This window comes from Lithobates pipiens, unplaced genomic scaffold (assembly GCF_037356315.1).
Source record: "Lithobates pipiens isolate NorthernLeopardFrog02 unplaced genomic scaffold, aLitPip1_a1.2 Scaffold_16, whole genome shotgun sequence".
Lineage (NCBI taxonomy): Eukaryota > Metazoa > Chordata > Amphibia > Anura > Ranidae > Lithobates > Lithobates pipiens.
In genome coordinates this window covers 10683883-10710281 of record NW_027507748.1, presented here as the reverse complement: position 1 = coordinate 10710281, position 26399 = coordinate 10683883, and positions in this window count along the sequence as shown.

Below are 26399 nucleotides of genomic sequence, written 5' to 3'. Positions count from 1 at the left end.
CGCCCCCTCACCCCGCCGCTTGAAAGTCTGTCCCACACTCCACACCGCAGCAGACAGTGCAGCACAAGACCTCAGAGGCAAATTAGGCAATCGCTCGATGGCGAGGCCCTTCCTGGTGGCGAGGCCTAAGGCAATCGCCTAATTTGCCTAATTAAAGAGCCGCCTCTGATCAGCCGCTTGGGCACCACATGCTTGACCAGACATATGTTGACCTGCCATGCAGCTCGTTGGCAAGCGTACCTCAAAGACCCACACCAAAGAACAAAGCGGACCTCTCCTTGCTCCTCATCAGCTGGCATCTCCAACCCCACTAGACCTTCAGTCCTCTCTGAGGCCGCGTACACACGGGCGGACTGTTCGCCCAACCTTGTCCGCTGAACAGTGTTTGGGCGGACAGTCCGCTCGTGTGTGGGCTTTCAGCGGACAGTTTCAGCGGACAGTTGGACGGACAAAGTCTTTCGGAAATTCCGAAAAACTGTCCGCTGAAACTGTGTTTGAGCGGACAGTCCGCCCGTGTGTGGGCCAGTTCGCTGTACTTTCGAAATGAGCGGACTGTTCCCGCCCAGAGGAAAGTCTGCTCATTTCGAGCACGTGTGAAGGTAGGCGGGGCCCGCGACGGAGACGTCGCGGGCTCCGCCGCCTGGAATGGGCTTAAAGGGGAACCCCAACGCCGAAAAAAATCGGCGTGGGGGTTCCCCCAAAGTCCACACCAGACCCTTGTCCGAGCACGCTACCCGGCCGGCCAGGAAAGGGGGGCGAGCGAGCGCCCCCCCCCTCCTGAGCCGTACCAGGCCGCGTGCCCTCAACATGGGGGGTGCCTTGGGGAAGGGGGGGCCGCGCGGCCCCCCCACCCCAAAGCACCTTGTCCCCATGTTGATGAGGACAAGGGCCTCTTCCCGACAACCCTGGCCGTTGGTTGTCGGGGTCTGCGGGCGGGGGGCTTATCGGAATCCGGGAGCCCCCTTTAAGAAGGGGGCCCCCGGATACCGGCCCCCCACCCTATGTGAATGAGTATGGGGTACAATGTACCCCTACCCATTCACCTGTGAAATAAAGTACAAAAAAAAAACACAACACAGGGAAAAAATATTTTATTGCACAGCTCCGGGGGTCTTCCGTCTTCGGGGGTCTTCTCGCCGGACTCCTCCGCTATCTTCGTGTAGCTCTTTTGCTAGCGGAGGAGTCCGGCTTTCTTCCTCCCCGCCGCCGGCCTCTTCTCCCGACTTCGGGGGTCTTGTCCCCCTCTTCGGTTCTTCTGCCGGGCCACCGCGCCTTCTTGTAGCTCTTTTGCAGGCGGTGGCCCGGTCTTCTGTCGCCGCTGCCTTCCGTTCTTCTGCCGCCGCCTTCGGTTCTTCTGCCGGGCCACCGCGCCTTCTTGTAGCTCTTTTACAGGCGGTGGCCCGGTCTTCTGTCGCCGATGTCGCCGCCGACTTCCGTTCTTGTTCTTCTTCTTCTTCTTCTTGTTCTTCTCCAGGAGATGTTGACACGTCGCTCACTCCGGCCGGAATGCCAGAGCCGCGCTGAGCGGTCACTTATATAGTGACAATGGGGCGGTGTCACATGGTATATGTCACATGGGTTGGTCACATGGGTTGATGTCACATGGGGACTATGACATCGTAAGGGGGCGGGGTCACCATGTGACCAACCCATGTGACATATACCATGTGACACCGCCCCATTGTCACTATATAAGTGGCAGCGGAGCGCGTCCCTGGCATTGTGGCCGGAGAGCTCGTCGAGTCAACATCTCCAGGAGAAGAAGAAGAAGAACAAGAAGAAGAACAAGAACGGAAGGCGGCGGCGGCGGTGACAGCGGCGACAGAAGACCGGGCCACCGCCTGCAAAAGAGCTATAAGAAGGCGCGGTGGCCCGGCAGAAGAACCGAAGGCGGCGGCAGAAGAACGGAAGGCAGCGGCGACAGAAGACCGGGCCACCGCCTGCAAAAGAGCTACAAGAAGGCGCGGTGGCCCGGCAGAAGAACCGAAGAGGGGGACAAGACCCCCGAAGACAGAAGACCCCCGGAGCTGTGCAATAAAATATTTTTTCCCTGTGTTGTGTTTTTTTTTTGTACTTTATTTCACAGGTGAATGGGTAGGGGTACATTGTACCCCATACTCATTCACATAGGGTGGGGGGCCGGTATCCGGGGGCCCCCTTCTTAAAGGGGGCTCCCGGATTCCGATAAGCCCCCCGCCCGCAGACCCCAACAACCAACGGCCAGGGTTGTCGGGAAGAGGCCCTTGTCCTCATCAACATGGGGACAAGGTGCTTTGGGGTGGGGGGGCCGCGCGGCCCCCCCTTCCCCAAGGCACCCCCCCATGTTGAGGGCACGCGGCCTGGTACGGCTCAGGAGGGGGGGCGCGCTCGCTCGCCCCCCTTTCCTGGCCGGCCGGGTAGCGTGCTCGGACAAGGGTCTGGTGTGGACTTTGGGGGAACCCCCACGCCGATTTTTTTCGGCGTTGGGGTTCCCCTTTAAGCCCATTGCAGGCGGCGGAGCCCGCGACGTCTCCTTCGCGGGCCCCGCCTACCTGTACACGCGCTCGAAATGGGCGGACTTGCCTCCGCCTTACGTGGGCGAGTCCGTTCATTTCAAAAGTTGAGCGAACTGTTTGGCAAACAGTCCGCTCGTGTGTGGGCAAGTCCGCTCATGCAAATTTTGAGCGGACTGTTTGCCGAAACTGTTTGACGAACAAGGTTGGGCAAACAGTCCGCGCGTGTGTACGCGGCCTGAAACCTGCGCTGAGAGGAATGAAGGTGTAGAATTAGGTGTGTCACAGCCAAGTGCTTCCGGGAACTCTGCTAGCGGTACACCCACGTCCAATTATAGCAGGCAAATGTCCCTGCCCCAGCTGCTGGACCGGCAAAAGAAGTTCACTCCCAGCCATCCACATGCCCAGCGGTTGAATGCTAGCTTGGCTAAATTGCTAGAACTTCAACTGCTGCCTTTTCAGTTGGTAGACTCGGCCCCCTTCCGTGAGTTTGTACAATGTGCGGTTCCTCAGTGGCAGCTCCCCAAACGCCACTTTTTCTCACGGAAGGCGATTCCGGCTCTCTACCGGCATGTGGAAGGCAATGTCCTTGCCTCGCTGGACAGGGCGGTCAGCGGTAAGGTGCATATTACCGCTGACTCATGGTCCAGCAGGCATGGACAGGGACGTTACCTGTCTTTCACGGCCCATTGGGTCACTCTTCTGGCAGCTGGGAAGGATGCAGGACAAGGTGCAGTAGTTTTGGAGGTTGTTCCGCCACCACGCCTCCAAAATGCTACTATTGGTTGTGACACACCTCTCTCCTCCACCCCCTCCTCTTCTTCTTCCTCCATGACCTCTTCCAGTGCTCTGTCCTCAGAACCAGCGGTGCTCCGTAGGCGTTCCAGGGGCTACGCAAGTACGCAGGCAAAACGATGCCATGCCGTGCTTGCGCTGGTTTGTTTGGGGGACAGGAGCCACACTGGGGCGGATGTTTTGTCAGCTCTGCAGGGGCAGGCCGAGAGGTGGTTGACGCCACGCCAGCTTAAGCCAGGAATGGTGGTTTGCGACAATGGCACCAACCTTCTCTCCGCCCTCCGACAGGGACAACTGACCCATGTGCCCTGTGTAGCTCACGTCCTTAACCTGGTGGTGCAGCGGTTCTTGGGCAGGTACCCCGGCTTACAGGATGTCCTGAAGCAGGCCAGGAAAGTCTGTGTGCATTTCCGCCGATCATTTAATGCCTGTGCTCGGCTGGCTGAGCTCCAAAAGGAGTTGAACCTGCCCAAGAACCGCGTTATATGTGACATGTCCACCAGATGGAACTCAACATTGGCCATGCTGCAGCGGCTGCACACGCAGCAGAGGGCCATCAATGAGTACCTGTGCGACTACGGCACCAGGACAGGGTCAGGGGAGCTCGGTTTTTTCTCACCATGCCAGTGGGGCATGATCAGGGATGCATGCAATGTCCTGTCACCGTTTGAGGAGGCCACAAGGATGATGAGCAGTGACAGTGCATGCATCAGTGACACTGTACCTCTTGTCCACCTGTTGGAGCATACGCTGCATGGAATAATGGACAGGGCACTTGAGACAGAACAGAGGCAGGAAGAGGAGGACTTCCTTGCCTCTCAAGGCCCCCTTTATCCAGACAGTGTTCCTGCTGTGCCACCCATCACACAGGAAGAGGATGAGGAGGAGGAAGAGGAGGAGGAGGATGATTGTGTCAGCATGGAGGTGGAGGCTGGCACTCAGCATCAGCAGCAGCAGCAGCAGCAGTCTTGTAGGGATGATTTACAGTCCCAAGAAACACGTGGACTTGTACGTGGCTGGGAGGAGGTAGCTGGGGATCATGTTGTCCTTAGTGACCCAGAGGACTCCGGACCGAATGCCTCAGCTAACCTACGCTGCATGGCCTCCCTGATCCTGCAAAGCCTGCGGAAGGATCCTCGTATTCTTCGGATCAAGGAGAGGGACCATTACTGGCTGGCCACTCTCCTTGATCCACGGTACAAGGGTAAGGTTGCCGACCTTATCTTGCCATCGCAGAGGGAGCAGAGGATGAGACATCTCCAGGAGGCCTTGCAGAAAGGTCTGTGCAACGCGTTCCCAGAGACTTGGAGGTTACAAACTCCTGGTCCTGGACAACGTGTTGCTGAGGCATCGGTCAGAAGGAGCGGTGGAGAAGGTGGCTGTCTGACTGATGCTTTCAGACAATTTTTTAGTCTGCAGCCCCAAGGTATGATCGGTTCCAGCACCCATCGCCAGCGTCTGATTTACATGGTGCAGGAATACCTAGGGGCAAGGTCAGACTTGGACACCTTTCCCACCGAAAATCCTCTGGCTTACTGGGTCTTGAGGATGGATCACTGGCCAGAGCTTGCACAGTATGCAATTGAGCTACTGGCCTGTCCTGCATCCAGCGTTCTTTCGGAACGCACCTTCAGTGCCTGTCCACCGAATCAGTTGATCGACTGACCTTCATCAAGATGAATCAGTCTTGGATCACCCACAGCTACCAAGCACCTGAAGCTGATGTAACAGAATAATTTTTTTTGAAATACCACATCCCTTCAAGACTGCCTATGCTGATGCTGAGTGACTGTCCTGTTATGTTGATTGTCTATCCTCTTCCTCCTCCGCTGATATGTTGGAAGAACATTTCTGGTTCTGGTTGATGCCATCAGCCCAATTTTTCTGCCCCTGTTTAACAGGGGCGTTTAAGTACAATTTTTGATGCAATGCTTTGCAGCAGGGCTAATTCCTGCAATAAAACTAGAGTATATGGAAGAGGTTGCAGTGTGGTGGCACCAGCAGCAGTGCCTAAGGCCAAATTTTTCTGCCCCTGTTTAACAGGGACATGTAATTACAATTCTTGATATAATATTTCACAGGAGGGCCCCTTCCTGTGCCCACCCAGAGTAACGGTGAGGACTTATAGTGTTGTGGCACCAGCACCACAACCACCAAAGGTCAATTTTTCTACCACTGTTCAACAATGGCATGTAATTACAATTCTTGATATAATCGTTCACAGCAGGGCGCTCCAGCGCCCACCAAGAGTCACTTTGAGGGCTTACAATGTTGTGGCAAAACCAACACCTTGTTCCGCCATTTCTGCAGAGCATATAGGGCAGGCCCCTACTTTCAAACATCCAACTTACAAACATCTCCTACTTGCAAACGGAAGGAGACAACAGGAAGTGAGATGAAAAAAGATGGACGGCAAAACAAATTATACAGGGGTGATAACCCTTCCCTATGCTTTCCAAAAAGCTTAAAAATAGTTTTTTTGACTGGAGCTACACTTTAAAAATGTACCAGTTGAAAATTACAAACAGATTCAACTTAACACAACAAACCTACACAGTCCCTGTCTTGTTTGCACCGCCTGTATACTGATGTTCTGAGTTTATAGGGCCTGGGGGCCACACGCATTTCCTTTTTTAAATATGGGTACGGGGTTCCCCTTAATATGCGCACAAGACCCAAATAGGCTGGTAATGGGCAGGGAGGGCTACCCATGCCATTGTTCTCAATGATTTTCAACCATATTGCAGGAACCAGATATAACATTAAAACCGCAAGCAGTTTTAAATGGTGTTATTTCCGTTAAATGTCATTTTGTGCAGGGACTGTTCTAAACACGGGAAACACATGGCACTTCACAGGCATACTACAGACACCCCCCAGGCACCATATTTAAAGGAATATTTCACTTTTTTTTTTTCACTTTAATCGTCATTAAAATCAGTGCTCCTGCCAAAACGGCCATTTTTAAAAACATTTTAGGCATTGACCCATGTCCCCTGGGGCAGGAGCCAGGTCCCCAAACCCTTTTTAGGACAGTATCTTGCATATTAGCCATTAAAATTAGCACTTTTCATTTCGAACGTTCGAGTCCCATAGACTTCAATGGGGTTCTAAAGTTCGTTCGAATTTGGGTTCCGTTCGAAAGTTCTGGTGTGAACCGAACCGGGGGGGTGTTCGGCTCATCCCTAGTGGTAGGATGGTTGGATGCTAGAGGTGGGGTACAGGGGGTTGATGGGGATATTGATGACAGGGGGCAGGTTGGTAGGATGTCAGAGGTGGGTTATGGGGATGATGATAGTGGGTGGGGTGGCATGAAGCTGGCAGTGGGGTACAGGGGGGGTGATGGGGGTGGAGTGGTAGGACACCAGGGGTGATGAGGATGGTGATGACAGGATGTAGGTTGGTAGGAAGCTGATAGTGGGGTAAAGGGGGATGAAGATAAGAATAATGATAAGGAGTGGTGGATGCTAAAAGTGGGGTACAGGGCGATGATGATGATGACAGGGGGTGGGTGGAAGGAGCTGGCAGTGGTGTGCAGGGGGGATGAAGATGACAGGGGGTGGTTGGAAGGAGCTGGCAGAGCGGTGCCAGGAACAGGGGGATGATGAGGAGGATAATGACTATGGCAAGGTGTCAGTAGGTGGCATCATATGCCAGATGGCATACATCATGTTACTCAGGGCTGTGAGATCCCAGGCGGCTGGTAGCGATGATTTTCAGGGGGGGGTTGGTCAGGGGGAGACATCACAGGATACTGTCAGCCTGTCAGTGTCATGCAGTACCTTGAGGCTGTGGCAGACTGTCTACGCAATGACGCGCCAGCTTGTCAGGTACTCACCAAAGCCGAAGTGCTGAGAGCGGCTTCCCTTGCAGCTGGGTGCACAGTACCCCTGAGGATGGAACAGTTGGTACAGGGCACAGAGAGGCACGGGTTGCCAGCAGGTGACTAGTACACAGAAGGTCTTCTGAAGGAAGAGATGCCCATGCAGATGGTCTTGGAACTGGTAGAAGTAAATGCCTGCCAGGGGTTCTAACACCTGGAGTGAAGGCTGAGTGTCAAACACAGGTATCAGTCCGTGAGACAGAGGATATTCCAGAGGCAGGCCGATGGTCAAACACAGGTATCAGTCCATGAGACAGAGGATATTCCAGAGGCAGGCCGAGGGTCAAACACAGGTAACAGTCCATGAGCCAGCAAGGCTAAGTGCAGAAAACAGAGGATATTCCAGAGGCAGGCCGAGGGTCAAACACAGGTATCAGTCCGGGAGTCAGCAAGGCTAAGAGCAGGAAGTCCGTTAAATAAGCCAGGGGTCAGATCAGGAGAGAATCAGAGTAGTCTTCAAGCAATCCGGGTCACAACAGGAAGTAGTCAACAGGAACAGGAAACAGAGGAACACAGGTGAGCTGAGGAGACAAACCAGCAAAGACACAGAGCACATTGATGCCTTTTATAGGCCTGTCAGGCCTATCAGGTAAGGCCCATAGCCGTGTGCACAGGTGTGCACATGCGCGTACGACATTGTATCGTATCACGCATATGTGTATGTCGTTGTGCAGCTCTTCCCCGCAGACGCACGGGGAAGTGCCGACGTTGAAGTCTGGTGATTCTCTGACACAGCTCGGAGAGTAGAGCAGGGAGCTGCATAGCAGGAGATTTGCAGAGACCAGCAGAAGGGGAGGAGCCGGGGAGTACATGGAGCCATCCACCGACCCTGAGATCTCGGGCAGTGCTCAGGTGGTCAGTCCGTCCGCCCCTGGCCAGGAAAAAGAAGTTGCAGGCACCGCAGGATTTTGCCCCACGTTAAAGACATCCCTGGGAACATTCCCTTGAACTTCCACACACAAGCTAGGCAAATTAGGTGGCTACAAGGCCCCTGGGAGTGCGAGGCCTTAGGCGACCTCCTAATTTGCCTAATAAGAGAGTCACCTCTGAGAATCCTTTCTTTCTGTCTACAAATACAGGCACACGTCTGCTTCTCCATTAGTTGCAGGAGATCAGCAGGGTCCCGGGCCTCTTCACTGCACCCTGTGTATTGCTTGCAGTCCTAACACTACTAAATGTATGTGCTGGGTGTCCAACAGGGACGTGCGGTGAGGCGAGTGGCTGGTGAGGCACTGGCTGGTATCAAAGCCAGATACACACAGGTTGCATACTCTGCGATCGTTAGAGCGAGAGCAATAATTCCAGCACTAGACCTCCTCTATAACTTTAAACATGTAACCTGTAAAAAAATGTACAGCGTCGCCTATGGAGATATATAAGTGCTGAAGTTTGGCGCCAGTCCACAAGTGTGCGCAATTTTAAAGCGTGGCGTTAAGTATTTATTTACTCGGCATAACATCATCTTTCACATTATACAAAAAATCGGTCTAACGTTAGGGGTTTTTTTTTTTTATTCATGAAACAGTTTTTTCCCCCCAAAAAAATGTGTTTAAAAAAATTACAAAATACAGAAGGGGGTCTCCAGCTCACTATGAAGCTAGCCAACAAAAAAAAAAATTTGTTAAACCACTTGACCTCTGGATGGTTTTACCCCTTCATGGCCATGCCATTTTTCCTATTCTCCACTGTGCTACTTTAACATGCTACTTTGCACGCTACTTTTCGCGGTCATGCAACACTGTGCCCAGATGACAGTTATATACTGTATTTATCAGCGTATAACACGCACCTTTCCCCCCTGAAAATCAGGGGGAATTTGCGTGTGCGTGTTATACGCCGAACCCTGATGTCTCTGAGGGAAGAGGAGTAGCGAGCGCCGCTGGATTACACAGAGCCGCGATCTCCTGTGTACCCGACACTCAGTCATGCACAGCCACGCCTCCTGGCCCCCGCATTGGGCCACTGTTCTGTCTATCATATGAGCAGGATTGTGGCTGTGAGTGACGGAGCGCAGAGTACACAGGAGATCGCGGCTCTGTGTAATCCAACAGTGGCGAGGCTGCAATGATGGAATGATGGGAAAGGTGAGGCTGCAGATGGGCACTGGGCAGGGTGAATTGATGGGCAGTTTAGTGGCTGCAGATGGGCACTGAGTAGGGTGCATTGTTGGGAAATTTAGTGGCTGCAGATGGGCACCGAGCTGGGTGCATTGATGGGCACTAAGCAAGCTGCATTGATGTGCAATTTAGAGGCTGCATTGTTGGGCACTGAGCAGGGTGCATTGTTGGGCACTGAGCAGGGTGCATTGATGTGCAATTTAGAGGCTGCATTGTTGGGCACTGAGCTGGGTGCATTGATGTGCAATTTAGAGGCTGCATTTTTGGGCACTGAGCAGGGTGCATTGATATGCAATTTAGAGGCTGCAGATGGGCAATGAACAGGCTGCATTGTTGGGTAATTTAGTGGCTGCAGGTGGGCACTGAGAAGGGTACACTGATATGCAATTTAGTGGCTAGAGATGGGCACCGAGCAGGGTGCATTGATGGGCACTGAGCAGGGTGCATTGATGTGCAATTTAGAGGCTGCATTGTTGGGCACTGAGCTGGGTGCATTGATGGGTAATTTAAAGGGTGCATTGTTGGGCACTGAGCTGGGTGCATTGATGGGTAATTTAGAGGCTGCATTGTTGGGCACTGAGCAGGCTGCATTGATGCGTAATTTAGATGTTGCATTGTTGGGCACTGAGCTGGGTGCATTGATGTGCAATTTAGAGGCTGCAGATGGTGACTAAACAGGCTGCATTGTTGGGCAATTTAGTGGCTGCAGATGGGCACTGAGAAGGGTGCACTGATATGCAATTTAGTGGCTGCAGATGGGCACTGAGCAGGGTGCATTGATGTGCAATTTAGAGGCTGCAGATGAGCACTGGTGAGGCTGCATTGATGGGCTGTGACCCTTATTTTGCTTCAAAGTTCTTTATTAAAAATGTAAGTTTTTTTTTCTCAAAACTTCCCTCTAGAAATGAAGGTGAGTGTTATACGCTGATAAATACAGTCACTTTTTTTCTTTTGGTGGTATTTGATCACCTCTGGGGGTTTTTTAATTTTTAATTATATAAATGAAAAAAGACTGAAAATTGTGAAAACTGATATTTTCTACTTTCTGCTATACAACACACCCAATACAAAAAAAAAAAATACAAAAAGTCTTCATACATTTATGGTAAGATGTATTCTGCTACATTTCTTTCGTAAAAAAAAATCCCAATAAGTGTATTTTGGTTTGCGTGAAATTTATAGCGCCTACAAACTGTGTGATATACAGTGGCTATTGAAAAGATTCGCTCCCCCTTTAAAATAATCACATTTCCTAATCTGTAATCTGTATAAAGAAATACACAAGTACATCGTACATCCGCTATGTGGATCTTGTAGCTGTGAAGGTTTCGTTTTCCTGGCTGCTTTGTGGTTTTGAGTTTGTTTCAATTTGAGTTATCAGTCACATTGTATCAGAAATTTGTTCACCTACCTGGAGACGGCATGGAACCCAAAATCCTCCTCCTGGGGGTGATCTCAGGTAGGTCCAGACAGCACAGTCCAGGCTATGGGGGGAGGGGATATGGGGGGGGGGGGTCATATATGCAGTATGCAGGGTTGTTTTTTTTATCATTATCCTTTAACCACTTAAGCCCCGGACCCAGGGGCGTAACTAGAAATCACAGGGCCCCATAGCAAAATGTTGCATGCCCCCTCCCCCCCCCCCCCACACAAAAAAAATTAACTAATGCCATTGAACAACAGATTACCACACTCATGTGGCACAGTACCCAGGCAACAGTTTATATTAATTTCAACCAACAAAGTATGCAGTATACTGTATGCAGCCCCTGAAGGACACACATGCATATCCCCATCAGTACAGGCCCACCCTCAGTGCAGGACACCCCCAGCAGTGCAGGACCCCCCTCAGTGCAGACCCCCCCAGCAGTGAAAACCCACCCCTCTCAGTGCAGACCCCCTCAGTAGTACTGACCCCCAGCAGTGCAGGACCCCCCTCAGTGCAGACCCCCCCCCAGCAGTGCAAACCCACCCCTCTCAGTGCAGACCCCCTCAGTAGTACTGACCCCCAGCAGTGCAGACACCCCCCTTAGTACATACACCCCACTTAGTGCAGACCCCCCCGGCAGTACAGACACCCCCCCACCTCAGTACAGAAACCCCCCCACCTCAGTGCAGACACCCCCCACCTCAGTGCAGAGACCCCCCCATTACAGACCCCCCCTCAGTGCAGACACCCCTCATCAGTACAGACCCCCCATCAGTACAGACACCCCCCACCTCAGTGCAGACCCCCATCAGTACAGATACCCCCTGCAATGCAGACATCCCCCTTAGTACCCACACCCCCCATTACAGACCCCCCTCAGTGCAGGACCCCCCAGCAGTACAGACCCCCCCCCCCAGCTTTGCAGACAACCCCCTCAGTGCAGGACCCCCTCAGTACAGACTCCCCCTCAGTAGTGCAGACCCCGCTCAGTAGTGCAGACCCTCCCTCAGTGGTGCAGACTCCCCCTCAGTGGTGCAGACTCCCCCTCAGTGGTGCAGACCCCCCTCAGTAGTGCAGACTCCCCCTCGGTGCAGAATCCTCCTCAGTACAGACCGTCCCCAAGTAGTGCAAACCCCCTCAGTGCAGACTCCCCCAGCAGTGCAGACCCCCCAGCAGTGCAGACCCCCCATCAGTACAGAACCCCATCAGTAGTGCAGACTCCCCTCAGTAATGCAGACCCCCCTCAGTAATGCAGACCCCCCTCAGTAGTGCAGACTCCCCTCAGTAATGCAGACCCCCTCAGTAGTGCAGCCCCCCCAGCAGTGCAGACCCCCCCCCCTCAGTACAGAACCCCCTCAGTAGTGCAGACTCCCCTCAGTAATTCAGACCCCCCTCAGTAGTGCAGCCCCCCCAGTAGTGCAGAGCAGTCCACCCTCAGTAGTGCAGAGCAGACCCCCCCCCAGTAGTGCAGACTCCCCTCAGTAGTGCAGATTCCCCCTCAGTGGTGCAGATTCCCCCTCAGTGGTGCAGGTTCCCCCTCAGTGGTGCAGATTCCCCCTCAGTGGTGCAGACTCCCCCTCAGTGCAGAATCCTCCTCAGTACAGACCCTCTCTCAGTAGTGCAGACCCCCCTCAGTGCAGACCCCCCTCAGTACAGAACCCCCTCAGTAGTGCAGACTCCCCTCAGTAATTCAGACCCCCCTCAGTAGTGCAGCCCCCCCAGTAGTGCAGAGCAGACCCCCCTCAGTAGTGCAGAGCAGACCCCCCCCCCCCAGTAGTGCAGACTCCCCTCAGTAGTGCAGATTCCCCCTCAGTGGTGCAGATTCCCCCTCAGTGGTGCAGACTCCCCCTCAGTGCAGAATCCTCCTCAGTACAGACCCCCTCTCAGTAGTGCAGGACCCCCCTCAGTGCAGACCCCCCCAGCAGTGCAAACCCACCCCTCTCAGTGCAGACCCCCTCAGTAGTACTGACCCCCAGCAGTGCAGACACCCCCCTTAGTACATACACCCCACTTAGTGCAGACCCCCCCAGCATTACAGACCCCCCCGGCAGTACAGACACCCCCCCACCTCAGTACAGAAACCCCCCCACCTCAGTGCAGACACCCCCCACCTCAGTGCAGAGACCCCCCATTACAGACCCCCCCTCAGTGCAGACACCCTTCATCAGTACAGACCCCCCATCAGTACAGACACCCCCCACCTCAGTGCAGACCCCCATCAGTACAGATACCCCCTGCAATGCAGACATCCCCCTTAGTACCCACACCCCCCATTACAGACCCCCCCTCAGTGCAGGACCCCCCAGCAGTACAGACCCCCCCCAGCTTTGCAGACAACCCCCTCAGTGCAGGACCCCCTCAGTACAGACTCCCCCTCAGTAGTGCAGACCCCGCTCAGTAGTGCAGACCCTCCCTCAGTGGTGCAGACTCCCCCTCAGTGGTGCAGACTCCCCCTCAGTGGTGCAGACCCCCCTCAGTAGTGCAGACTCCCCCTCGGTGCAGAATCCTCCTCAGTACAGACCGTCCCCAAGTAGTGCAAACCCCCTCAGTGCAGACTCCCCCAGCAGTGCAGACCCCCCAGCAGTGCAGACCCCCCATCAGTACAGAACCCCCTCAGTAGTGCAGACTCCCCTCAGTAATGCAGACCCCCCTCATTAATGCAGACCCCCCTCAGTAGTGCAGACTCCCCTCAGTAATGCAGACCCCCTCAGTAGTGCAGACTACCCTCCCTTACATACCTTACAACAGATTCCCCCTCAGTGGTGCAGATTCCCCCTCAGTGGTGCAGACTCCCCCTCAGTGCAGATTCCTCCTCAGTACAGACCCTCTCTCAGTAGTGCAGACCCCCCTCAGTGCAGAATCCTCCTCAGTACAGACCCTCTCTCAGTAGTGCAGACCCCCCTCAGTGCAGAATCCTCCTCAGTACAGACCCTCTCTTAGTAGTGCAGACCCCCCTCAGTGCAGACTCCCCCTCAGTAGTGCAGACCCCCTCAGTGCAGACTCCCCCTCAGTAGTGCAGACCCCCCCTCAGTAGTGCAGACCCCCCCTCAGTAGTGCAGACCCCCCTCAGTAATGCAGACCCCCCTCAGTAGTGCAGCCCCCCTCAGTGCAGACCCCCCTCAGTAGTGCAGACTCCCCTCAGTAGTGCAGACTCCCCTCAGTAAAGCAACCCCCCCAGTAGAGCAGACCCCCTCAGTAGTGCAGACTCCCCTCAGTAATGCAGACCCCCCTCAGTAGTGCAGCCCCCCCAGTAGTGCAGAGCAGACCCCCCCTCAGTAGTGCAGAGCAGACCCCCCTAGTAGTGCAGAGCAGACCCCCCTCAGTAGTGCAGAGCAGACCCCCCTAGTAGTGCAGAGCAGACCCCCCCCCCTCAGTAATGCAGAGCAGACCCCCCCTCAGTAGTGCAGAGCAGACCCCCCTCAGTAGTGCAGAGCAGACCCCCCCTCAGTAATGCAGAGCAGACCCCCCCTCAGTAGTGCAGAGCAGACCCCCCTCAGTAGTGCAGAGCAGACCCCCCCTCAGTAATGCAGAGCAGACCCCCCCTCAGTAGTGCAGAGCAGACCCCCCCTCAGTAGTGCAGAGCAGACCCCCCCTCAGTAATGCAGAGCAGACCCCCCCTCAGTAGTGCAGAGCAGACCCCCCCTCAGTAGTGAAGAGCAGACCCCCCTAGTAGGGCAGAGCAGACCCCCCCTCAGTAGTGCAGAGCAGACCCCCCCAGTAGTGCAGAGCAGACCCCCCTCAGTAGTGCAGACCCCCCTACCCTCCCTTACATACCTTACAACAGCGCTGACAGTCTCCACATACAGCGGTGTGTGTTCCTCGAGGCTCGAGCGCAGGCTCCTCCTCCTCTGTGGATGTAAACAGAGAGGAGAGGAGGTGGCTTCGGTCCGCGCCGCTGTGTCCCTCATTCTGCGTTCGAGCACAGAAGGCACAAGTGTTAGTGGTGCGGCTGGCGCTACCCAAGGGTTTCACCCCGCTGGCGGGTGTCACCCGGTGCGGCCCGCACCCGCTTGGCAACACCACTCACTGGGCCCTAGATCGGCTGCGGGCCCCATAGCGCCCGCATGGGTCGCTATGGTGGTAGTTCCGCCACTGCCCGGACCAATTGTCAGCCTAAGGACCAGAGGTCTTTTTACAATTTCGCACTGCACTGCTTTAACTGGTAATTGCGCAGTCATGCAATGTTGTACCCAAACGAAATTTGCGTCCTTTTCTTCCCACAAATAGAGCTTTCTTTTGATGGTATTTGTTTGCCTCTGCGGTTTTTGTTTTTTACGATATAAAAGGAAAAAGACTGAAAATTTTGAAAAAAAAGATATTTTCTACTTTTTGTTATAAGAAAAATCGAATAAACTCAATTTTAGTCATACATTTAAGGCAAAATGTATTCAGCCACATGTCTTTAGTAAATAAAATGTCAATAAGCGTATATTTATTGGTTTGCGCAAAAGTTATAGCGTCTACAAACTAGAGTACATTTTCTGGAATTTACACAGCTTTTAATTTACAACTGCCTATCTCATTTCTTGAGGTGCTAAAATGGCAGGGCAGTACAAACCCCCCCCCCCCCCCAAATGACCCCATTTTGGAAAGTAGACACCCCAAGGAAATTGCTGAGGGGCATGTTGAGCCCATTGAATTTTTTTTTTTTTGTCCCAAGTGATTGAATAATGACACAAAAAAAAAAAAGTTTACAAAAAGTTGTCACTAAATGATATATTGCTCACACATGCCATAGTTATATGTGGAATTGCACCCCAAAATATATTCTGCTGCTTCTCCTGAGTACGGAGATACCACATATGTGGGACTTTTTGGGAGTCTAGTCGCGCACGGCACCCCGAAAACCAATCACTGCCTTCAGGATTTATAAGGGTGCAAATTTTTGATTTCACTCCTCACTACCTATCACAGTTTCGAAGGCCATAAAATGCCAAAATAGCACAAAACCCCCCCAAATGACCCCATTTTGGAAAGTAGACACCCCAAGCTATTTACTGAGAGGCATGTTGAGTCCATGGAATATTTTATATTTTGCCACAAGTTGCAGGAATTTTACAATTTTTTTTTTTTTTTTGCACAAAGTTGTCACTAAATGATATATTGCTCACACATGCTATGGGCATAAGTCAAACTACACCCCAAAATAAATTCTGCTGCTCCTCCTGAGTACGGGGATACCACATGTGGGGGAATTTTTGGGAGCCTAGCCACGTACGGGACCCCGAAAACCAAGCACTACCTTCCGGATTTAAATATAAAATGCTACCAAAAAAACCTGTTAGCGATCACAGGGATCAGGCCTGACTCTGCGATCGCTGCAGTTATGTGTTTAGTGTTTTGTAAGTGACAGTGATCGATCGATACTGCACTAGGGTGGGCTGGGCAGAGGGGCAAAACGCAGATGCCAGCAGGTATCTGGGCTGATCCCGCTAACAATGCGTTTTTTTGGAACCCTAAACTGCTGGGGACGCTAGTATAGATCCGATCAGATCAGATATTGATTTGTTCAGATTCTATACCACTACGGGAGGTTTATGCTTTGCGTGTGGGTGCTAGCGGTACTGGCACTAACCTAGCGCTGCCTGGGGTGACGCAGACCCTGACCCTAAAACCTAATTGATATCACCCGTCGGGTGATCAGGGGGTTAAACCTTTATTGGGTAATAAATGGTGGGTGCCCTGATGCTATAAAAAGCAAACTAACCAGAGTCACCCGTAACACTTATACGGTGATCACTGGTGAAAGGGTTAACTATGGGCAATCAGGGGGTTAAAACCATTTTTGGGTAGTATATGGGGGTACCTAGTGCTATAAAAACCTGGCGGTGAACCTAAAAAAATAACTAGCTACCTAACGACACTAGTGACACTAATGCAGCGATCAGAAAAATGATCGCTTAGTGACACTGGCAAAAGAGGGTGAAAGGGTTAACTAGGGGCAATCAGGGGGTTAAAACCATTATTGGGTAGTATATGGGGGTACCTAGCGCTATAAAAACCTGGCGGTGAACCTAAAAAAATAACTAGCTACCTAGCGACGCCAGTGACACTAATGCAGCGATCAGAAAAATGATCGCTTAGTGACACTGGCAAAAGGAGGTGAAAGGGTTAACTCTAGGGGCAATCAGGGGGTTAAACCTTTATTGGGGTGTGGTAGGGGGCTACCCTAGACTTAACACTAACTGCCCTGACAGTTTTTATTTTTAGAACTGACACTGAATGCAGTGATCAGTAAATAAATGATCACTGCAATCAGTGACACTGTGACTGGGGGGGGGATCGGGGGGCGATCGGGGTGGTGAAGGGGGGGGGGTTTGTGTGCCTGTGTGTGCCTACATGTCAGTGTAGTGTTGGTGCACTTACTTTCTGTCTTCTCCTCGTAGTCCGGTCAAAAAGACCGGCCCGAGGAGAATGACATCACTTCCTCCCTGCCTGTGTATACAATACATCCCTTCATCCCGGATCGCTCCTGAAGCGAACTGGACCACCGCATCCAGCGGGAGGGGGTCCGATCGGACCCCCCACCCGCTGGAAGCCAAGCACGTATATGTACGTGCTTGTGCCTGTACGTGCCATTGCAATGACGTACATTGGCAATACGGCGGTCCTTAAGTGGTTAAAAAAAATTTGTTGTGGGGTCCCCCCCTAAAATCCATACAGGACCTGATGGGCCTGGTATGAATTGGAGGGGGGTACTCACGCCACTTTTTGGTGGTGGGGGGGGGGCGCTCGCTCATCCCTCCCTTTCCTGACCTGCTGGGCTGCATGCTCAGATAAAGGTTTGGTATGGATTTGGAGGGGGACCCCATGCCAGTTTTTTAAAAAAAATTGTTGTGGGGTTCCCCCCTAAAATCCATACAGGACCTGATGGGCCTGGTATGAATTGGAGGGGGGTACCCACGCCACTTTTTCCTGATTTTTTTTTTTTGCCAGCAATTCTTTTTTTTTACATTCAGCTGTCAGCGGGAAACTCCCATGGCAGATGATGACTCATTGGTTGTTAGGGATGTGGCAGCCGGATTCCTGGCCTGCTCCTTAGCAACCAGCTATATGCAGTGGGTTTAAAGAGAAAAACAAAAAAAGCGAACGCAAAATGCATGAAAATTGCATGCAAAAACGCATCAAACGCGGGTTTAAGAACGCAAAACTCACCTGAAAACCGCATCCACAGATATGTGAACCTAGACTAATGCCGCGTACACACGACCGGACTTTTTGACAGCAAAGGTCCGACGGCACGCATCCAATTCGTTCGTGTGTGGGCTCCATCGGACCTTTGCTGTCCAAAAATCTGAGGGACTTTAGAAATAGAACATGTTTCAAATGTTTCCGCCGGACCCAGTTCCTATCGAGAAATCCGCTTGTGTGTGTGCTAGTCCGACGGACAAAAACCGACGCGAGGGCAGCTATTGGCTACTGGCTACGAACTTCCTTATTCTGGTCCGGTCGTACGTCATCACGTTCGATGCTGTCGGACTTGGGTGTGATTGTGTGTGGCCAAGTCCGTTCATTCTGGAAAGTCCGTCGGAACTCCGCCGAAAGTCCGTCGGGAAGACCGGTCGTGTGGTACGTGGCATTAGAGACCGCTTCCCACACTGCCTGTCCTGCCGACAATGGTTTCACCAGACAGGAAGTGAGGGAAACTCTCCAACAGCAATGCAGACATAAACATGAGTTTCCCCAATGGTCTATAGCAGTGATGTCAAGCCTTGGCACCCCAGATGTTTTGGAACTACATTTCCCATGATGCTCATGCACTCTCCAGTGTAGCTGAGCAGCATGGGAAATGTGCTTCCAAAACAGCTGGGGTGCCAAGGTTCTCCATCACTGGTCTATAGTGTCTTCTTCTCCTTTGTATCTTTTCTCCCATGTTCTCTCCTCTATGATTATATTTCTGCACTCTTCTCCCGAGTGTTCCTCCTTTGTGTCTCATGTCTTTTTTTTTTGTAAATTTGTTTTTATTAACAGTTTTTCAACACAAACAACACATATAAACATATGACCCAAACCCCCCCCCCCCCCTCCCACCCATGCCCCCGTGCAGCCCCCCCGTCAAATACAAATCACTAAACACATTCATAGTCATAGTCAACAACCGTATGCCCCAAAGAAAAACTGGCCCCCCAAAAAGTGATGATTCACCCTGACTCCACATGCACAACAGAAAAACCCACAGAGCACATAGCATCAATCTACCCCGCTCTCCCATTGGCTATCCAGGAGTCCTCTCCCCACTCAGCAAACTAATTCAAAGTATCTTCGGTGTCCAGCCAGCCCTGTCACACCTTCTCAAATTTTTTGGAGCATCCCCTACTAAGATACGTGGCCTTGTAAAGTGGAAGTGCTTTGTTAATCAGGCTTTTCCAATATGACACAGTAGGTGGTTCAGGTTTTTTCCAATACAACAGGATGGCTTTGCGCGCATAGAACAAAGACAGAGATATCATAGTTCTTTGTGCCCTGCTAGGAGCCAACCCCTCCACCAGCCCCAGCAAACAAACCGCGACCGTAAGAGGAATCGGCACCAAGAGGACTGTTTGGATGGTATCCGTCACTCCCCTCCAAAAGTCCCCAATCAGTGGGCACTGCCAAAATATATGATCAAAGCCAGCTCGGTCTTCCGTACACCTCCAGCACCCCGCCGCACCCGTACCATACATTCCAGCTAGCCTTGCAGGTGTGTAATGTACCCTGTATAGAATTTTATATTGAATAAGTCTATCTCTGGCCGACACCAGAGTCTGGAAGGGATAGGCCCACATGTCGTCCCAGTCCTCCCCCCCAAAGTCCGCCACCAAAGCGCTCCACGTGTCCCTACACTTTTGTACCACACTGGGCCTATCAACGAACAGCTCTTTGTATACCGCAGATAAGGGCTTCACAAGGTCCCCCGTCCGCAGCACCCTCTCCAGAGGAGACACACCCAACTCCAAAGCATCCGAACCAAACTGGGTGAGGAAGGCGTGTCTCAACTGAAGGTAGCGAAAAAAATACCAGTTCGGTAAATTGTATTTTGTTTTCAGTTGATCAAAAGTGTATAGCCTGGTCCCCCCCACTATGTGCACAAGTTGTTTGATGCCAACCCTGGCCCATATCACCGGGTCAGGAATCGCACCAAAATGCGGCAGCCTGGGATTAAACCAGAGAGGGGCGTCTGGCGACCAGCACCCCCCCTGTTCTTCATCAGGACCTGCGCTCTGTCCCAAGCTCGCACCGTTACTCGCATGGAGACCGTCAGGGAAGGAGAGGCCCCCAGACCCCTATACACCAGGTAGGATAAACTCTCATACGAGCCCATAAGGGCTGCCTCTAGTACCGTGGCGGAGTCCCCATCATCCCTCGTTAACCATCTCCTGGCGACCACCATCTGTCCAGCTATAAAATACTTAAAAAGATCCGGTAAAGCCAAGCCACCTTGACCCCAGGGCTCCTGTAAAACACGGAGACTTATCCTGGGATGCGCAGCGGCCCACAAAAATGAACTGAACAGACTGTTCACCCTTCTGAAAAAGGAGCAGGGGATCCAAACTGGCGTGTTTCGCAAATAGTATAAAAACACTGGTAAAACTTTCATTTTCAGTAGGTTAACCCTACCAATCAGGGACAGCGGCAAATGTTTCCAGGCATCCAGTTGTACCTTCACCTTAGCCAGCAATGGAAGAAGATTGAGAGACATATAGTCACCCACTCTTGGGGACACCCTCACACCCAAATCTATGTGTCTCATGTCTGACCCTCTGTTTCACCATACCTCCCAACTGTCCCGGATTTGGAGGGACTGCCCCTGATTTGGAACAAAGTCCCTCTGTCCCTCATTCCCCCCTCATTTGTCCCTCATTTTGGTCTGATCCAAATAGTTGTATATAAAATGCACTTTTTATCTTTCAAAAAGTGTTTCCCAGTGCTAAACCTTTCATTCAATTTCTAAATTGCTGCATTTGTAAATATCAAAAGCCAATATAAAGGAATAGTTGTCGTAAAAAAAAGAAAAAACACTTGTGGGTTTAACCACTTTCAGACCGGACCATTTTGCTGGCTTAAGACCAGACCACTTTTTGCGATTCGGCACTGCGTCGCTTTAACTGACAATTGCGCGGTCGTGCGACGTGGCTCCCAAACAAAATTGACGTCTTTTTTTTCCCCACAAATAGAGCTTTCTTTTGGTGGTATTTGATCACCTCTGCAGTTTTTATTTTTTGTGCTATAAACAAAAAAAGAACGACAATTTTGAAAAAAAACACATTTTTTTTAATTTTTTGCTATAATAAATATCCCCCAAAAATATATAAAAAACATTTTTTTTCCTCAGTTTAGGCCGATATGTATTCTTCTACATATCTTTGGTAAAAAAATCGCAATAAGCGATTATTGATTGGTTTGCGCAAAAGTTATAGCGTCTACAAAATATGGGATTGTTTTACGGCATTTTTATTAATCATTTTTTTACTAGCAATGGCGGTGATCAGCGTTTTTTATTGTGACTGCGACATTATGGCGGACACATCGGACATTTTTGACACATTTTTGGAACCATTGTCATTTATACAGCAATCAGTGCTATACAAATGCAGTGATTGCTGTGTAAATGACACTGGCAGTGAAGGAGCTAACCAGGGGGCGACAGTGTAGGGGTTAAAGAGGGATTCCACCTACAAAAAAAATATTAAAAGCCAGCAGCTATAAATACGACAGCTGCTGACTTAATAAATGGACACTCACCTGTCCCGGGGTCCAGCGATGCCGGCAGCCGAGGCCGATCCATCACTCGGCTCTCGGCTGCTGCCGCCACCATTCTAGGTGTGGGAATCAGGAAGTGAAGCGAATCGGCTTTACTTCCCGGTTCCTTACTGCGCATGCGCGAGTTGCGCAGCGCAATAGGAAATCTCCGCGCTGTCTCTGGGACCCATGTGTGTCCCAGCAGACAGCGCGTCAGGACAGGAAATGACATACACTCCCGCCAATTGTGACACCGGAGGGGGGAGGGTTCAGTTCTTTAGGGTGGAACCCCGCTTTAAATGTGTCCTAGGGGCGTGTTACTAACTGTGTGGGGCGTGGCTGTGTGTTTCTTCTCACTGATCTCTGCTCCAATCACAGGGAGCAGAGGTCAGTGTCACTTGTTTCTAGGCAGAACGGGGAGATGCTGTTTACTTCCGCATCTCCCTGTTCGTCCTCCCCGCAGGGATCGAGTCCACAGGACCCGTGACCGAACTCACGGGGGTCCCGAAAACCGCGCACACGATGGCATGGCAGCATATTCAAAGGGATGTACAGGTACGCCCTTATGCCTGTCCGTGCCATTCTGTTGACGTATATCTGTGTGCGCTAGTCGGGAAGTGGTTAAATAATTATTTTTTTGTATAATTCTCCTATAAGGGGGGGTGTCCTATGCCTACATACCTTTGCTAGTAGGTGTCCCTCGTTCCCATCTCAGATAGTTATGAGGTATGGATGGTTTCAGGTCTCTCTGGTCTGTGGAGAATCACACAATTTGGTGATCCCGGAAATTGTGACTCCTAAATTGTAGGGTTCTCTGTATCCGGAGAATCCAAAAATTCACAATTCAGTGTTTTTTTGTCTGGATATGCAGTTGACTTGCTCATCCCTTTATTTGACTGACCCTCAGTACATCCTGATAGAGGTCGTTCCCCTTCTTCACTGTACCAGAAAATGTGTTCCTATTGGTGTCTGTGTCCCCTCACTTCCTGTTCTGCCAGACCCCCCCATCTAATAGACAGGAAGTGAGGGGACATCCACTAAATGGGGACAAGGACTGGTACGAACATTTGCCCAATCCATCCAATCTTCAGGAAAAATAAATAAAAATGGCCAGGCATACAGTAGAGCTGCACGATCAGGGCCGTCTTTAAGGCAGGGCAAAAGGGGCAGCTGCCCTGGGCCCTGTCATTGTTATGGGGCCCAAAACAGCTGCCTCATACTTGCCAACTATCCAGGTTTAAATTCCCTCGTCCCTTGAAGTTTTATTCCTGTGCTGTGTCCTAATATCTGTGTGAAGTGCTGGTACTAATGCTGCCCAGCTCTGCCCTATTGTTGTGTGCAAGTGACTCACCTGCAGACCCTGTGTTTACATGTAAATAAACCAGCCTTCATATGTAAATAGCGGTGACAATACTGAGTAAATAGCTGCGGCTGGCGGCATTGATATGTAAATAAAGGTGGCATTCCTATGTATATCATGCTCCCCTGCTGTGAGGACGCGATGTGCTGTAACCTCTAGCAACTAGTAGTAAGCACTAATGATATGCTGTAACTGCTGGCAACCAATCGCAATTGCTGCCTGATCTGATACAGAAAACTGATTTTAGGTCTAGCTGCTATTTATTGTATGTCTCAGAGTAGGTGGAGAGGGAAATTGGATGGGGGGGGGGGGGGGGGGGAGCCCAAGAAAAATCTTGCCCAGGGCCCAATCTATATTAAAGACGGCCATGTGCACGATTCTGGCCAATATGAGAATCACAATTTTTTTGCTTAGAATAAAAAGAACAAGATTCTCTCACGATTCCCGCAATGTAAAATCTTTCACATTATACAAAAAAAAAATATTGGGCTAACTTTACAGGTTCGTTTTTTTTTATTCATTAAAGTAATTTTTTAAAAAAAATTGCATTTGAAAGACCACTGCGCAAATACAGTGTGACATAAAATATTGCAACAAGCGCCATTTTATTCTCTAGGGTCTCTACTAAAGAAATATATATAATGTTTGGGGGTTCCAAGTAATTTTATATTTAAAAAAATATATATTTTAACTTGAAACCAACAAATGTCAGAAAAACGTTTTAGCGTTTAATTGGTTAAACTTTCCTCATTTACACACAGAAATTCCTTTGACAAATTGCTACAATGTTTATATTTAAGATTCACTGATAAAGAATGTTGTGATTCTTGGCAGACTGCCTATTTTATTTTTTTTTCTTCCTTTCTTTTGACTAGACATGTGCAAAAGGAAAAAATTTGTTTAGTTTAGTTTCGTTTTAATTCGTTAATTAATTAATTTCGTTTAGTTATATTAGTTAAATTCGTTAAATTTGTTTTCGGATTTCGTTTCGTTTTCTACTGAATTTGAAAAATCGGCCACATTCGAAAATATTTCAACCAAATTCGAAAATATTTCAACCAAATTCGAAAATATTTCTACCGGATTCGAAATGATTTCAACCGCATTGGAAACTATTTCAACCGGATTCGAAAATATTTTGCGAGCCAACTTTAGGGCCATGTATCTCGGGGTCACTCAGTGCTAGGAACCCCAAATTTGGATATGTTATAGTGCTTGTGTTTGCATACCAAATTTGGTGTTTCTAGCTATAAGAGACCCCGAGATATGTGGCCCCAAGGTTGGATCGCAAAATGTCATTCTCTGCTGCAGAAAAGTGCTTGACATTTTGCAACCCGGCATTGGGGCCCCGTAACTCGGGGTCACTTAGAGTTAGAAACCCCATATTTGGAGATGTTGTAGTACTAGCTCTACTGTGTTTGCATACCAAATTTGGAGTTTCTAGCTATAAGTGACCCCGAGATACGTGGCCCCAAATTCTGGTTGCAAAATGTCATTTTTCGAATTTGATTCGAATTTCGTTTGAATTCGTTAGCATTGTAATTCGGTAATTCGGATGCATCCGAATGTCCGAATAATGAAAATTGGTCCGAATTTCGATTTGGAACGAAACGAAATGCACATGTCTACTTTTGACAGCTGTGGCTTCAGAAGAGCAAAGAGAATTCATGGCATAGATAGAATCGTGAAACACTTTTGTCAAGATCGCAATGGGAAAAAATTGCTATAAAGGGAGCCCCGTAATGATCCGCCCCAAGGGGAGGGGTAATGGAGGGGCGGGCATGACCTGGTGCCTTAGGAGCCAGGAAGATAGAAGAGGGTGTGGTAGGTGAGGAAAATAGAAGAAGGGGAGGAGCGGTATAAAAGGGGGGCGGAGCCAGAGCGAGCACCAGTGCACGAGGGAAATCATCAGAGGAGGCAGCTTTCCTCGCTGCTCCTCCACGTGTCATGGCGCTCACGAAGCTGCGGACGGAGGCGGAGGTGCAGGCGACGGCGTGGCTTACCAGGCGAGTGGAAGACCTAATGGGGGAGGACACAGATGCGGGTGGCAGCGGGGTGCCTGTGCAGCGGGTCCGGCGGTCTCGGCCGCCGGCATGCTTTTCGCCGGGCCCCGCCCCTCGGCCACCTCGTGCGGATGGGAGCCTGATGGGGGACAGGTCGGTCCCCCCAGCTGAGCGGAGGCAGCGGGAATGTCGGGGGCCCGGGGCGGTCAGCACGCCGCCGGCCCACCCCGGGGGGCGGGGCCACGGGCGACAGGGGCGCCGGTTCCCCGTCTTCCGGCCCGGCAGCCAGTCGCGTGGGGGAGCCCAGGGTGGGCCCCGGCACGAGCGGGGGACGGGGGGAGGTGGGTCGGAGGGCAGAGGACTGTGCGCAGGTCACGGGCAGCCGGGGGAGGGGACACAACTTAGCAGATGGTCGGGCTGGGCCCAGCAGCAGGCTCAAGGAGTCGAGGGACGTTGCGGGGGGGCCCCGGGTCTGGCACACACCGGGGGCGGGGCCCCTGCGGAGAAGCAACTCTACGGCCGTCGGAGCGATGCGGCCTCTGGGGGGGTCGCCCAGGGGGCTCCCTTCACAGGTGGAGAAGGACGTGGCGGTGCGGTCGGAAGGAGAGCTGCCCACGGATGAAGAGGTGCGGATCCAGGGTGGAGAGCGGCAGCGCGGCTGTGGGGCATGTTCCTGGTCGGCCCGGGTAAGTCGGTGCATACTGTTTTTAATGATGCTTTGCAGGGGTTGCTGGGGGTAGTTCAGGGTGTGTCCACAGGGTATACGATGCCGGCGATGCCGGTGAGTGGGAATGGGAGGGATCTGCGGGTGGTGCGGACTGGCCCGCCTGTGCCGGGGCCCGCACCTCCAATACAGGGTCCGGGGGCGAAGAAGTGGTGTCCGGCCGGTCGGACGGGTTTAGGATTGGCGACGCGGCGAAGTGAGGGGGTATCCGTTTGCTTTGAGGGCCCGCCGGGAGCACACCGGAAGCCGGAGGTCTGTGAGAAGATAACAACAAGGTGAGTGTGTGGAGATATTCTCACTCCTCCCGTTAGAGAAATTCAGCTTCGATTGGGTCAAGCCCAATGCCACCAAACAGGTGACTGGGAGTGGGGCATTGCAGGCTGCTACTGCGGACTTTGCGACTTGGTTGCAGGCGTTTTGCGGTTTTGGCGAGCGTCATGGGGTAAGAAGATCCCCCGCACGCTGCTCGGCGTTGTTTTGCTTGATAGACGCCATCGGGGGGGCCCAACGGGTACGGGGGTGTCGCATGGCTCTGGTCCGATGAACAGTTACGGCAGCGGAAGGCGGTACGTCGGGAACTACGGTGGGTTCACAAGGACATCAGCCTTTGGTGGAGGCGGATGTCCTCGGTCCGGGCCCCATCTCGGTTTTCCAAGGGGGGCCAGGGGGGTACACCCTCCTCAGGACTGTCGGCCGGAAAGCAGTGGGGAGTGGGCTGGCAGTTCATCGAGGGCGCCTACACATTCGGGGGTGCGTGCAGATTCCAGCACGTATGGTCGGGTTGCGGGGGGGCCCGCACATTGGCTCGGTGCTTTGGGTAGGGGAAGCGTGCCGGCGACGCTTCTGACAAGAGGGAGGACGCCGGCGAGGGTGGCAT